Source organism: Sorex fumeus, unplaced genomic scaffold (assembly GCF_029834395.1).
Source record: "Sorex fumeus unplaced genomic scaffold, SorFum_2.1 ptg000010l, whole genome shotgun sequence".
NCBI classification, from domain to species: Eukaryota; Metazoa; Chordata; class Mammalia; order Eulipotyphla; family Soricidae; genus Sorex; species Sorex fumeus.
In genome coordinates, this window is record NW_026606067.1 from 34,226,306 (window position 1) to 34,241,812 (window position 15,507).

The 15,507-nt window shown below is 41.4% G+C and overlaps 1 protein-coding gene across 2 annotated transcripts in view; it reads right to left on the reverse strand.

The window, feature by feature from the left end:
• SLC7A14 (solute carrier family 7 member 14) overlaps positions 1 to 15,264 on the reverse strand; it is a 139,800-nt gene extending 124,536 nt beyond the window's left edge. The window contains exon 1 of one of the 2 annotated variants that reach the window (XM_056110619.1): positions 15,171 to 15,264. The gene's annotated coding sequence lies outside the window, so the exon portion shown is untranslated. Of the gene's footprint in view, positions 1 to 13,896; positions 14,014 to 15,170 lie in introns of those variants that run through there. The other variant, XM_056110620.1, reaches the window with a different exon arrangement.
• Between the last annotated feature and the right edge of the window lie 243 nt (positions 15,265 to 15,507).

Sequence of the window (15,507 nt, forward strand, 5' to 3'; positions counted from 1 at the left end):
AGTTACATCAGTTCTAGAAAAGAAACAGCATCTGTGCACTCTATTAGAAGGGCAGAGCTATTCCCAGTAACCTGGAAGGTGTTCTTGGGTGAAATTTGGAATTTTTTGTTCTCTGCAACATGAATGATACTTGTCAAGAAACTGTCTTTTTGGTTTTATAATTGAATCACTGTGTATTACAAAGTTACTCACAAATTAGTTTCAGGTGTACAATGTTTCAACATCAACCCTTTCACCAATGTCTACTTCTCTCCACCAATGTCCCCAGTTTCCCTCCACTCTCCAGATTGTCTTTATTTTCTTTTACTTTTTCCTATTAGGCACAGAGATTTACAGTGCTATTACTGGTAGGGTATCATGCATATCATTTTACCATCTTTCAGCACCCAGTCCTCCTTCAAAGTGACCACTTTTCTCTATTTTTGTCATAGTGGTCCCTTCCCTGGCCTATTCTCCTTCTTAAGTGATAAGCTTACTTTTAAGGATCAGTTTTCTACTCTTTATGTCTATTGCCTTCGGGAGTTAAGAAAAGAAAAATTTCCTTATTGTGTTTCTTTATATCCCACTTGTGAGTGAAACCATTCTGTGTCTGTTCCTTCTTTCTGATTAATTTCACTCAGCATGGTACTCTTCAGGTCCATTCATGCATCAGCAAATTGCATGACTTCTTCCTTTTTAATGGCTAAATAGCATTCCATTGTGCTTATGTACCATAGCTTCTTCATCTAATCACCTATTTTGAGCACTTGGGTTGTTCACAGATTTTGGCTATTGTGAAATTTTTGGTGAATAGTGCTATAATGGTGAATTCACTATTTTGGTGAATAGTGCTATAATGAACATATGAGTGCTTATAGCTTTTCTTCATTGTGTTTTTGTGCCCTTGGGCTTTATTTCCAGGAGTGGAATTGCTGGATCACATGGAAGCTCAATTTTTAATTCTTTGAGGAATGTCCATATTGTCTTCTATAAAGGCTGGACAAATTGACATTTGCACAGCAGTGAAAGAGAGTTCCTTTTCCATGCCAGCACTGGTTGTTCTTTTGGATGAAGGACAGTCCCTGTGGTGTGAGGTAAAATCTCATTGTTGTTTGATTTGTATTTCCCTGATGATTAGTGATATAGAGCAAAATGAAAAAAGTACTCAGACCTCTTTCTAAGATCATGTGCAAAACACATAAAAATAAATTAAATCCCTCAATATCAGATCTGAATCCACAAGGAATGTAGAAGAAAGCATTGGCAGAATGCTCCATGGCACTTCAACTAGAAGCTTTAAGGATAAAAGATCACTGAACAATCAAGTGGAAGTATAGATAAAAAATGGGGCAATATTGAATTAAGAAGATTTTGCATCTCAAAGGAATGATGAGCAGAATACAAAGGCAGCCACAGACGGGGCAAATTATTTTCCTACAACTCATCTGGCAAGGGTTAATATCCAAGAAAAGCACTGATAGAACTTTACAAGAAAAAGGCATCCAACCCCATCTAAAAATGGGGAGAAGAGAGGAAATACAAATGGCCAAAAAGCACGTGGAAAAATGTTCTGTATCCAATGGAAAGAAAGAACATCAGGAATGGTCTTCAGTAGGAAACATGCCACCTGTGGGACAGGATGATTGGACAGAGAGGGGGCAACACCTGTGGTACAGGGAAGGGTTCAACTGGGAGAAGAAGCTGTTGTTGAAAGGTGATGGAGTGCTGCTTATGAAATCCTATCAGCAACGTTACTGTCAACCAAAGTGAAAAAAATTATTTAAAAATTGTGCTTCACAGTTGTCTGTTTATTGCAGCACTGTTTACAATAGCCAGAATCTGGAAAAAACCTGAGTGCCCAAGAACAGATGACTCGTTAAAGAAGCTTTGGTACATTTACACAATGGAGTACTATGTAATGGTTAGAAAAGATGAAGTCATGGGATTTACATACAAATGGTACTACATGGAAAGTATCATGTTAAGCGAAATGAGTCAGAAAGAGAGGGACAGACATAGAAAGATTGCATTCATCTGGGGAACATAAAGTAACAGAATAGGAGACTAACACCCAGGAGTGGCCGAGATTAGTATCAGGAATTTTGCTCCATGACTTGGAGGCCAGCCACACGTGCCAGGTGAAAAGGAAGCTCAGATAGAGAAAGGAGCACCAAATAAAGGGTGTTGGGAGGATTCTCCCAAGATGGGAGAAACATGCTGAAAGTAGACTATAGACCAAACATGATTGCCATTCAATGCCTCTCTTGCAAACCACAAGGCCCAAAAGGAGAGAGAACAAAAGGGAATGCCCTGCCACAGAGGCAGGGTGGGATGGGGGGTACGGGGGGTGGGAGGGATGATGGGACTGTGATGGTGGAGGATGGGCGCTGGTGGAGGGATGGTATTCGATCATTGTATAATCAAAACCCAAGCACAAAAATTTGTAAGTCTACAACTGTACCTCATGGTGTTTCAGTAATAAAAATTTAAGGAAAAAAAATAAAATAGAAGGGAATCAGATGAACAGCCTCAAACATTAAAAAAAATTGTGCTTCACATAGAAGCAGATTGGTGGGTGGAGGCAAATAGGGCTGCCTCCACTGTGGAGGCAAGTGACGCTGATAAAGAGATCGGCCTTGAAACATCCTATGCCTGAAAACCAACCATGAATAACTGTAATTTCACGGTGACTAAATAAAATAAAACATTTAAAGAATGCTCTCTATCACTAATTTTCAGGCAAATGCAAATTAAAACTACAATGAGACATCATCTCACACCACAGACCCTGGCATTCATCAAAATGAACAAAAACTATCTTTTTTAAAAAAAGTTATGAAAGGCCAGAGAGAGAGTACAGAGGTTAAGGCACTTGCCCTGTGCATGGATGACCTTGGTTCAGTCTGATATGGCATAAGCATCATGAGCACCTCCTAGAATAGTTCCTGAACAGAGAGCCAGAGGTAATCCCTGGGCACTGCCATTTTAGGCCCTGAAGGAAAATCAAAATAAAACAAAGAAGTGATGATCTGGTTGGATTTTGTTTTGTCTTGTTTTGGGGGGGTCATATTCCACGGTGCTCAGGGCTTCCTCCTAGCTCTGTGTTCAGGGATCACTTCTAGTGATTGGGGAACCATATGTGGTTCTGGGGATTGACTTGCATCAACCACATGCAAGACGAGCACCTTAACTGTTGTTTTACCTCTCATACTTACGATTCAGTTATCTTTGATCATTCACTGGGTTTTCCCACTATCACCAGGATCTGAATGACTTGGCCAGGTCACAAACATTCCCATTTTATGGAACTATAACGTAAAATATGATATGATTTTGAATATCTGGTGAAGGGAAGTTGACGCAGGTGGAGGGATTAGTGTTGAATTATTGTACGCCTAAAATGCCACTATCAGTGATGTTGTAAATCATGGATCGTAATAAAAATTTTTTTTAAAAATTCAAATAAATGAAATAAAGACTTTTTCAGATAAAAAAACGTTCTTGGATTTTGTCCCCTCTTCTATACTCCTCTTTTCAATATCATATTTACTGAACCTCCACCTTTTTTTTACAGACTCAGCAACACTGAAAACATGAACTCTAAGATGCAACCACTGAACTTTGTAAATGTGCTTGTCAAGGTGACAGGTGTATGTGTGGATGAAGTGAAGGTGGGGTGGGGGATGGAATGGGGATGGAAAATGTGATCACTGGTGAAGGGAAGTTGATATGTGGTGGGATTGGTGTTGAAATACTATATGCCTAAAGACAACTATCAATACCTTTGTAAATAACTGTTATTTCACAATCACAAATCACAAATCATCCTGTTAATCATCGATTGCCTCGAGCAGGCCCCAGTAACATCTCCTTCATCCTAGCCCTGAGATTATATTCAAGGCTCTTTAGGAGAATGAGACCCATCATTGTTACTGGTATTTGGCATACTGGGTACACCAAGGGGAGTTTGCCAGACTCTGCCCTGTGGGCAGGCTGCATTCGGTAACCTGCCAGTTTGTCCAAAGTAGGAATGAGGTAATAAGATGTCATAATAGGATGTTATGAATGAGATAATAGATGTCATAATAGGCCGCATTCGCGGCCGCGCGGTTCTGGGAGCTGGTTTTTATAGTCTCTGAGTCTTGGCCGTTGATGGGATTACACGGCGCCAGGGGGCCAGTTGGTGGGTGTGACCCCCGCCTACTGAAATTTGGAGGATCTGGGTGGAGGATGCTTGGTCCAAATCCGAGTAGGCTTGGAGATCTCGGCCACAGAACCCGCGTGACTTTGTCCCTCTGCCAGTACCTTCATGTGTGCAGAGAGTGGTCTTAGCATGGTGGTGGCTGGTCCTGGCAGAGGGACAAAGTCACGCGGGTTCCGGGGCCGAGATCTCCAAGCCTACTCGGTTTTGGGCCAAGCATCCTCCACCCAGATCCTCCAAATTCCAGTAGGCGGGGGTCACACCCACCAACTGGCCCTCTGGAGCCGTGTAATCCCATCAACGGCTAAGACTCAGAGACTATAAAAACCAGCTCCCGGAAGAGAACAGTGCAGTCTCCTGCCCCCACGCCTGACTGTCCTCGCCGCCGGGGCCCCTTGGAGGGGAGTGGGTTGAGCTTTCCTCCCCGCCCCGACCAGGGCTCCGGCAGCCAAAGCCAAAGACTGTTATTTAATTAAATAAAAATTATTTAAAAACACATGTTTGGTCTCAAAAGAATTTCTAAGAAAAAACAAAACAGAAATCTTGAGCTCCATTGATTTTTCTTTAAAAAAATATTTCCCATTATCTTTGTGTATACTAAACTAAAGGCATCACGATGATAAATTCAGTGAAAACCCCCTACTCCTGGAGCAGAAAACATTTAGAGTTTGACTTTTTCTTTTTTTTATTATTACCAATATTGCTTAAATCTATCCAATAGCCTAGTCTCTGAGATTATGAATCTAATAATCTGCCACTTACAGTAATATTTGTGTGAACTTTGCTCAATTTCTAAGTGATTAGTAATGCACTATGTCCTTCATTTTCTTGGGTACCCTATTTTCAGTCATGATCCCCACCTAAGCAGTGACAATACATATTGTCTAGATCAGCTTTTCAATATACAGCTTCTTAATGTGATTGATAAATCAATACAGTATGAGGGGTAAGTTATGGACATTCTATACAAGGTTCTGGAATAAACCTTGGAACGTTCATTCATCTTTAAAAGGGTTTTGCTAAAAATAAAAGTGGAAATGATGGAGAATGGAAAAATGCTGTTATTTATGATTGAGAAGCAGCAGATTGGTGTGGAGGGAAGAGGCACTGAACTGAGAAGTAGTGAATATGATTATAGTGTTAATTTTAATTCTGCAACCTTGAGCAAGTAGCTTACCTAGTTAGCTTTCTGTTTCCACTCACCTAGAAAGAGTGGATTAGTTTAGATAATTTATCAACTATTCATTATATTAGATGTGAAGGCAAGGTGGTCTAAGAGAGGAAAGTGGGAACAGACTAACTTGTCTCTAAGAAGAAATTTAAGACTGTGATCAATTATTACGGGTGTGCAGATGGGTGGAAATTCAAACCTAATACAAAGAAGACTGGTGCTTTAGAATCTGAAATTCTATCTCTGATGTGCTGTGTGTAGGCAACTTCATCTTTCTGAAGGCTCCCTCATCTAGAAAATAGAGAGGCTGTGATCATTTATATGCCAGCGTGAACAGCATATTATTTACAAAACCACCAGAGATTAAGATGCCTTCTGTTCAAGCTGTGCATCTATAATCTACAGCAGTTTGAAACAAGGAGCAGGGAAGGGTATGTGAGGGGGAAGAAGAATGCTATACCTATGTGTTGGGCTTTTTGTTTGTTATGTATATGAAGAAAATGCTCTCATGTAGGAGCAACACAGAACGAATCTACCTGGTTTTAATGAGGTACCTGATCTTAATAGTGGTAGTATTTAGAGCTTCATCAATACTGAACAATCATAATTGTGCTCCAAATAATGACAAAAAATCTCTGAAGGCAGAACAGAGCAGGACAAAGGCTATAAAATAAGAAGGCAGCCTTTGTCATGCTACCAATTTGGTGGCTGAACGTTAGCAAGTCTTTTAATATCTATGGGTTATAACTTCTTTAACTATAATCCACACAGAAAGAGGACTAGGGTGATTTCTGAGGTTCCTTGAGCTAAGAGATTTGACTTCTTGGTTCTAGTATCTGCCATGAAACAGCCATGAATTCAATAATAATCCAAAATATCTCTTTTAAGTGCCTCCAGGGGATAGATTCCAGGCTGAATAAATGCATTTATCCAGCCATAGTCTATTCTTTTTAGATTATTTCCATTATGACCTCTCACCATTCCCAGCCAGGTCACTATCAGATATTATCTAACCTTATCAACTTACACATGTCTCACTTGCACTCATACTTCTAGCATTTGAGTATACTGTTCTAATTTGCTTAGAAATTGAAGAGCAGAACAGCAGAAGCAAATGTTGATCTTTTATTTATCCACATTAGAAAATATTACATATCATTCAAAATCCATTCGTATAGTTCAATGGTAATTTCTCTGATGCATGAATCATTTTTTTCTCCTGATGAAGCTGCTCTTATAATATGATAAAGTATATCGCATCACATCATAATAAGTGGAGTTTCTCCTATTTAACAGTTATACTGTTGATGACTTGAGGGCAGGAATTGTGTCCTGTGCTTAGGAAAACTCAATCTTGTCACAAAGGAAGGTTATAATTTAGTATTTATCCAGTGAACTGAGACGATTGTTGTTTTCATGATCATGTTTCACTACTTTTGGGTCTCCAAATGCCAAAGTCCAAGTAATAGACTTTTAGTTTGAGTTGTCTATTACAGGCCTGTTAATCTAGAGAAATTCCTTCTCCTTGCTGAAGTTGGAGAGAACTTCTTGTAGAAGTTTCTGAGAACCAGTTTGAAAATTATTGTTCTATGCCACCATATGTTTCTACTCAGTAAAATTATTATAAACCTGGTACTATTTCTGAGATCCTATAGCTCTCCAGTGAGAATAGTTAGATTTCCCTTGGGAAAATAGTCAAAAAGAAAATTCTGTCCACATCAATTGGGGAATTAGGAGCCATGAATAGAACATTACCTTAGAGCAGCACTTTTTAGGAGAAAAGGAGTGTAATTGATACCCAAAACATATTATTATGATGTTCCTCCTGCATAATGCAAATATTTAGCATTTATGATATTAGTCCACCAAAAACAGTAGCAATACCCAACCTCCATATTGTCTGTGACAATAAAATAAATACCTTTTAGTAAGACACTACCCCTCAGATGAGAACAATTGATTTTAGAAGAAACCAGTAGTCTTTCCATGCCATAATAATAAGTTTCTATACACAGAAGTGTAGAACCAAGATATTCTCAACCTAAAAGAAAATAATTATAAAGAAAGTGAATTTAAAAATACTTTAGTTGTTAACCTTGGTTTAGGACTGGATAGCAGCCACTTGAGAGTTATATCTCACTAAGATTAAAGGGATGGAAAGACCCTTCCTTTCTATTGTATACTCTTTAAGCTTTATAAATGAGTTTATAAATGCTCACTGGTCTTTGTGACACAAGGGAAAGTTTCTATGCCCCATCTTAAAACTAAGAAAACTGAGACTTCAAGAAGTTAAATGGTTCTGGTTCAGTCTAGCAGCTATTTTTAAACTAAGATTGGATACCTAGTCTCAGCTAACTCCTAGATTATTTTCACAAAGTATCTAGGAAACCACAAAAGATGAATAAGAATTATGCATTCTAAAATTGGTTTTCATGTCAATGGGATATGTGGTTATTTTATCAAACTAGAAACTAGAATAATATATAAATATAGCTTCAGTAAGAGCACTTTGGGTATATTAGGCATATTTTATGAAGTGCTGGATGCCCATTAACAGATTTTTTCTTTTTTTAAATTTTTTTATTAGAGAATCACCATGAGGCCATTAACAGATTTAATATACATTGAAACTCACAATGCAATAGATAGGTAGGATAGTGTTTTGCATAAATGATTAAAATGGTAAAATAGTTTAAAGAGAAATAATTTTTAATGTTTAAATATTACTCTTGACCAGAGTCCACCATTAGGAAATAACACTCTGGAGCTTTCTTCTCTGTCTTGAAAGCCAAGATTCTTGGTGATCACTGAGTCAAAAGCTTGGAAACAGAAACACCATTCACTGGTCAGTGAATCTATGATGCTGGATTCTGCACTAGCTCCCATGTCTTGTAAATTCAGCCTGCCTATACATTATCAGAAAAGCAGCAGAGTGCTTCTTATTGTATGCAGAAGTCTTCAAACAACTACATTCAACACTGAGCCATATAATTGATTGAAACTAAAACAAGCAATTGATCAGTGGCATTAGTGGCATTTATAGCAAAAGCGTAAGAGTCATCTTTTAGAAAGACAATAAAGATTCCTATGTAACTCCATAACAACCAGGGATCCGAGGTTCTTTTTATCCTCTTATTGCTCTTATTGCTAGAAAATGTTTATAAAATGGAAATTTCCCAGATAAATGATCTGTGTTAAATGAACTATAAGTAGCATATAAATTATCTGAGAAAATCATGGCTTTAAAAGTAGCAGTGTAGCAAGATGGTTAAGAACAGAAACATTGGGGTCAGAGAGATAGTACCAGGATTAAGGTGTATAGCTAGAAAATGGTCTATTTGGTTTGATCCCTGGCACTATGTGATTCTTCAGGCATTCCTAGGTATAGCTCTAGAGGCTTCTTCATGCTGAGAATGGCTCTGTATGCAGAATGGCTCCCGAGAACCGCCAGTATGACTTGGTCAAACACTTCAGGGACCACGCAGCACTGGACATTGAAGTCACTGGCAGGGATACCTGAATCTCCTGAACAATTAGGAGATTTCAACTGTATCCCACAAAAAAAAACCCACGGACATTTCCAACATTGCAGGGTCACAGAGAAAAGAAAATAATGTTAGCTATTATCATCATTATTGTTGTTCTTATTGATATCGTCCAAGCCTGCTTGGATCGGGGCTGAGCATCCTCCACCCAGATCCTCCATATTCCAGTAGGCAGGGGTCACACCCACAAACTGGCCCCCTGGCGCGGTGTAATCCCGTCAACAACCAAGACCCAGAGACTATAAAACCCAGCTCCCGAACATCTTATTATCTCATTCTTACTTTGGACAACCTGGCAGGCTACCGAATGTTACCTGCCTACACGGCAGAGTCTGGCAAACTCCCCATGGCGTACCCAATATGCCAAATACCAGTAACAATGATGGGTCTCATTCTCCTAACCCTGAAAGAGCCTTGAATGTGGCACTTTTTAAAATCTCAGGGCGAGGATGAAGGAGACGTTACTGGGGCCTGCTCGAGGCAATCGACGAACAACAGGATGATCATGATCGTGATTAATATCGTGGTTACTGGGTTAATAGCATGAAATATCAGAATATCAGTAAATAATGATATACAAAGAATCGTCACATATTTTTGATCAGGGTGCAATAAAGTAAGGCTGGACTATTTTAGCAGTTGACTCTCTTTCATAGAACCCTAAAATGGCACAGCTTGCAGGATCTGAAATATTAATCAAACTTTCATATTTTAGCAATGAATATGATGAAGACAAGAGGAGTTAAACTTTGCCCAAATTCTTCCAACAATTATTCTATGGCTTTATGTCTACTTTTATTTCTCACGGAAAAAAACACAAAATTTTTTCCTATTGACTATCTGTAATCAATACTTATTTCACTGAGAGTATAAAGGAAAACAATCTTAAAGCTTATTTACTTTTCTACTTCAAAAAACTCTAGTAAAAATATTAAACTCCTTTACTTAATATGTTTTCATAGCTAATGAAAATATGCATGATGCTAAAAGATGTCTAGAATATGGATTGAAAAAGAAAAGGCCTAATTCATATAGTTGCCTCTGTTATTAATCTCGCTTTTGGTTCTCAAGTTCAAATTTTTTACTTGTAAAATGATAAAGTTGGGTTAAGTGTAAATAAAAAATATTGTCAAATAGTATACTTACTATTCAAATAGTATAAATATTATCTCTAATGAATAAAGTATTTTATTTATAGTTATGAAGACAAATTACAATATTCAGAAACATGGGTGAAGTACTAAAAATTCTTTAATATTTTAAAACAAAGAAAAGAATGATTTGAAAACAAATAGGCAATAGAAATTAGTGTGCTCATTTGTTAGACAATTTTCTTGTACTGAATTACCATGCCTTTGGCAAATAAGAATCTGTTAATTCTAGGCATTTGCCTTTTGACTCTGTAAAACAGATGGTCTATTTTTCTTTCACTTTTTGGAAGACAGTAATCAAAAGTTAAAATTATTAAAAGGAGGCCCAATAACACCTGAAAAGGATAATATTTTGTTATCTGCCATACTGTGATGTCAGCAGCTCTCCTCTAATTTATATATGCTTTTATTCTAAACTGAGATCGTTCTGAATATAGAAACAATGAAGACTGCCTGCAATAATAATGAAGACCGAACATGGAGGTATCATGCTAAGTGAAATTAGTCAGAAAGAGAGGAACAGACATAGAATGACTGCACTCATTTGTGGAATATAAGGTAGCATAATGAGACTAACACCTAAGGACAGTAGAGATAAGGCCAGGAGGATGGCACCACAGTTTGGAAGCCAGGCCCACATGCTGGGGGAAAGGGAAGTTGGGATGGAGAAGGAACTACTAAGCAAATAATAGTTGGAGGGATCACCATGAATGGGAGGTGTGGGCTGAAAGTAGACCAAGGACCAAACATGGTGACCTCTTACTATCTGTATTGTAAAGCATAATGCCCCAAATTAGAGAGAGAATAAGACAGATTCTACCAGCCACAGAGGCAGGGAGTGGGAGTGAGGATGGGGGATGGCAGGTGGGACACTGGGAACAATAGTGGTGGAAAATGTGCACTGGTAGAGGGATGCGTGCTCGAGCATTATGTGACTGAAATGTAATAATGCAAGTTTGTAAATGTATCTCCAATAAAATTGTAGGTGATCCAATAAAACTTCTTAAAAACAACAAAACAATAACTAAGACCAATAAAATACTTTCTCGAGAAAACAAGTGGTACTACATGGAAAGCATCATGTTAAGCGAAATGAGTCAGAAAGAAAGGAATAGACATAGAAAGATTGCATTCAGCTGGGGAACATAAAGTAACAAAATAGGAGACTAACACCCAAGAATGGCCGAGATTAGTGCCAGGAATTTTGCTCCATGGCTTGGAGGCCAGCCACACATGCTAGGGGAAAAGGGAGCTCAGATAGAGAAGGAGCACCAAATAAAGGGTGTTGGGGGGATCCTCCCAGGATGGGAGAAGCATGCTGAAAGTAGACTAGAGACTAAACATGATTGCCACTCAATATCTCTTTTGCAAACCACAACACCAAAAAGGAGAGAGAGAACAAAAGGGAATGCCCTGCCACAGAGGCAGGGTGGGATGGGGGACATGGGGGATGGGAGGGATACTGGGACCTGTGGTGGTGGAAAATGGGCACTGGTAGAGGGATGGGTATTTGATCATTGTATAATTGAAACCCAAGCACAAAAATTTGTAAGTCTACAACTGTACCTCATAGTGTTTCACTAATAAAAATTAAAAAAAAATAAAGTTGAAAGTAACATACAACAACACTTAAGCATCGAGTTTATGATGTTGTCTCCTTGCAAAGAGATACAAGGCCCTTTGTGCTGGTTTATTCCTGTTTGTTCCTTGTTCCCTGCAGGAAGGTATCAAGGTACTGTTTTCAGGAGAAATCTGTTTTGACATCACTACCTATGCCCTCAATAGGTTTAGAAATGTGACTGTCAGATGAGATTTGTTGTTCTTTGTCTCCTATTTTATTTGATAAAAGTGCCAGAAATATTAATTTCTTGATTGTTGATTGTATGATTATACACTGACCTGGAAAACATGACCTAAATTAAACTAGTATTTATTAAGCATCCATATGTTAGGCTATAGGATTCCAGCACCTACTACCATAGAATTTCTGTTATAATATGATATTTGTCAATTACTTTATTAAGTGATTAATTTTATATTATAAGCGTGAGTTTCAAGTTACGTTGTCAGGTGCCTTCCTTTCCTGGGATATAAAATCAGTAAACTCTTTAAGATAATGATAGTGAAAATCAAACTCTTTTCAGTTCAAGGAAAATATTTTCTCTCTCCAAAATTCAGGCCTTTCCAAGAGGTAAGCAAGTTTTATGAGACACTTAAACAATGACTCTCAATAAATGGGTTGAAAGTTTTAAGAGAGAGAGAGAAAGAGAGAGAGAAGAAAAGTGCCTGCCATAGAGTCAGGCTGGAGAGGGGGTCGTGGCAGGAGGGATACGGGGTATATTGGTGGTGGCTAATGTACACTGGTGGAGGGATGGGTGTTGGAACACTGTACGACTGAAACCCAATCATGAAAGCTCTGTAACTGTATCTTATGGTGATTCAATAAAAATCAATTTAATTAAAAAAGAATCATTTGGCATAGTTTCATTGCAAGCTTTTATTCTAAGCATTTTATTAGTCTTGAGTTAAAGGAGAAAAAATATTTAGTTATCAAAATGGTGAGCCACTAAAAATGGCTGACTTATATTATCTCCTGACTAAATCAGGGATATATGAAAATGCCTCGGCTTCAGGAGTTCTAGCATAGATCAGGAATTACACTGGCAATAGGTGCAAAGTATGCGAGTAAATGGTTGGTAAATGTTTACGGTTCTAATCAGAACTCCAGCAGATTTTACTTCACAGACTTGATTTTTAAGGTCAGGATCTTTAATGAAAACCAGAAGGAATCAGTAAAATAATAGTATTTTGCTTTTGCTTTGGATTAGTAAATGCATGAGAGAGTTACCTTTGTTTTCACTGATTTGTGGGATGATAGAACCTCATTATAATTAGCAATCAGTAAAAGTAGTCCTTAGCCTTAATAAGAAACATTTAGTATACTTTTTTTTAGTTATCTTTACTTTCATTTCATTACAGGATAATCATTGTCCATTGACTTAAAAGCTGTTAGCTAAAGAAATTGTCTGAATAGTGGTATCTCAAGCAGCATGCACAAAAACAGTTCCTGCGGAGGGAGAGAGTGTCAGTGGGTGGGTGAACAGAGGAAAGGGAAGAGGGCTGGAAGAGAGAGCAGTAGGTGAGAAAGAAAACAGGCCTCCTCCTGTGACTTTCTCTTGCTATAACCCACAATCAGAGCTCCCCAAGATAGAATGTCTTAGAATTCATTTCCGTAGAATTTGCTTGGGCTTGGAGGTTAGGTAAAACCCGAACTTTGATCAAAGCTCTGGATTCTATATACCTAACATTAGTTCTCTCGTCTCTGCAATTCTCACAGCCAGCAGCCATGTGAAATTTAAATGAATGCAGATTTAGGTGTGCAATAAATATTTTTTTAACTTGGTGTCATAATATTGGCTTAGCTCTCTCCTCATCTTATTCATAATATAAAAGGTATAAAAGGCCAATCAAATAAACAAACAGCGCTGCTTAGAGATCTCTTTCTAGAAGATGTAAACAACGAGAGAGAGAGAGAGAGAGAGAGAGAGAGAGAGAGAGAGAGAGAGAGAGAGAGAGGAGTAGCCAGGAAGAGAAAGGCCAGTCTCTACATTAATGAATCACCCTCCTCCTTTGTGTAGAAGCACAATTCTCTGGTTCCTGAAAGCGACATAAGTGTTTATCATAGCAGCATCTCCACTCTCCCAACACTTTATAAACGGTCGGATCCACGCAGCACCACCCGAAATTATTAAAGCTGGGGTGACACCACTCCTTTCTGCTCTACCCACGAATGCGCGGAATCTTTCTAACGGAGGAGTCCGGGTATGGGGGTAGGGGAAACCGAGGCACCTGTCTAAATCCTCGTTCAAGGGTCTTCCTTCCGCTGCTTCTTACGCAGTTTCAGTTCCCGAGGAATAGCTCGCCGCAACTTTCAGCACCGAGGACAGCGCCACGCCACGCCTAGGGTTTGCACTCAGGCCCAGCCCCTGGGATCCTGCCCTTGGGGTTCTCCTAGACCCTCGAGGAGGCCGGTTTACCGTGTGGTCCTTGGACAACTCCGACCAAGAAAGAACCCGCTACGCCGCTTTAAGCCAGAACCCCCTTGCCCTGCACCGGAGGCGCCTCTCGATTCAAAACCTCGAACCCGGCTTCGCACAGGTAGTGGGGCTCGGAGTGGCAGGAACTGGCCAGAGTAGCCGTTCAGGCCTTCTCCCCGCCTTTCCCTGTCCACCCTCCACTGGTGGTCATCGGGCGGCTTCTAACGGACTCTTCGCCCTCAATATCAAATTCGCAGCGCAGGAGGGGCAGGAGCGTCAGGGCAGCATCCTGTCCTGCGCGGTCCCCCGCTTCCCGGCCCTCGGGAGCCAGAGGAAACCGACGCGCTCAGGGATGGATGGGGAAGGACGCGCCTCGAACTGCGTGCGTTTGTCCGGGGAGATGCTTTTCCTTCTCGGGGGCTGTCCCCCCCGGGGCCAAGGAGCATCCCGAGCCACTTCTCCCCTCTCGCTGTCCCTCCGGCTTGTCACAGTTCTCTCACCAGCGCTCCCCGGCCTGCTCCGGGCACCGGGCGCAGCTGGAGACCCTTTGAAGAGTTTGCTCCCAGGTAAACGGGCAGACACAGTCCCCGCCCTCCCTCTCTCTCCCTCCCTCCCTCCTTGGGCTGCGGCCGGCCGAGCGTCTCTTCCTTCCCTCGGGCTCAGTCCGAGCTGCGCAGGAGCCGGGGCCAGAGAGGAAAGGGTCGGCCCCGGACTGTGGACACCCGGAGCTCGGGCACGGACCGCGGCTCCTCCTCCTCTTGCTTGATGTGACCGCGCCGGGGGGCCGCGTTTCCCCCAGCCCCTCCTTGCAGTGAAGCGGGGTCCCCCCTTCCCCGCCCCCTGACCCCCTCCGGGCCCTGCAACGAGTCTGGGCTGGAGTCGTCCTGACCTAGCTCCTCTTTCCCCCCGGGGGACCCTCTCCCGAGCGCCCCCGCAGCTGCTGCGCCACGTCCCGAGGCCCCCTCCTCCCGGCAGCCCGGCTCCCAGGTCCCTCCAACCCGAGGCGGTCACCCCGCTCTCTGGGGGACCGGCGGGAGGCGAGAGGCGCGGGGCTCAGGGCTGCGGCGCGGGCGGAACTGCACTCACCGGGAGGTGGGAGCGAGGAGCCGGCTGCCGGGGCTGCCCGGGCTCCGTCCGCACTGCCAGCGCCGGCTTCGGTCTCTCCAGCTCGGATGCGGGCTGGCGACGGCTGAGGAGCGGCGGCAGCTGCCCAACAGCTCCTCAATTATTCAGATGACTCCCCCCAGCCGCCCCCTGCACTCCTCCCAGAGGTCTGCCAGTCTTTCTCCAGCACGCTAGACTCCGCCTCCCTGGAGTCACGTGGCCCGCCCAACCCCTTACATTTCAGAGTTTGAGATGCTCACCAGACCCCCCCCCCCCCACTACCCTCCTCCTCCCCAGCCCCAACACACACACACACACA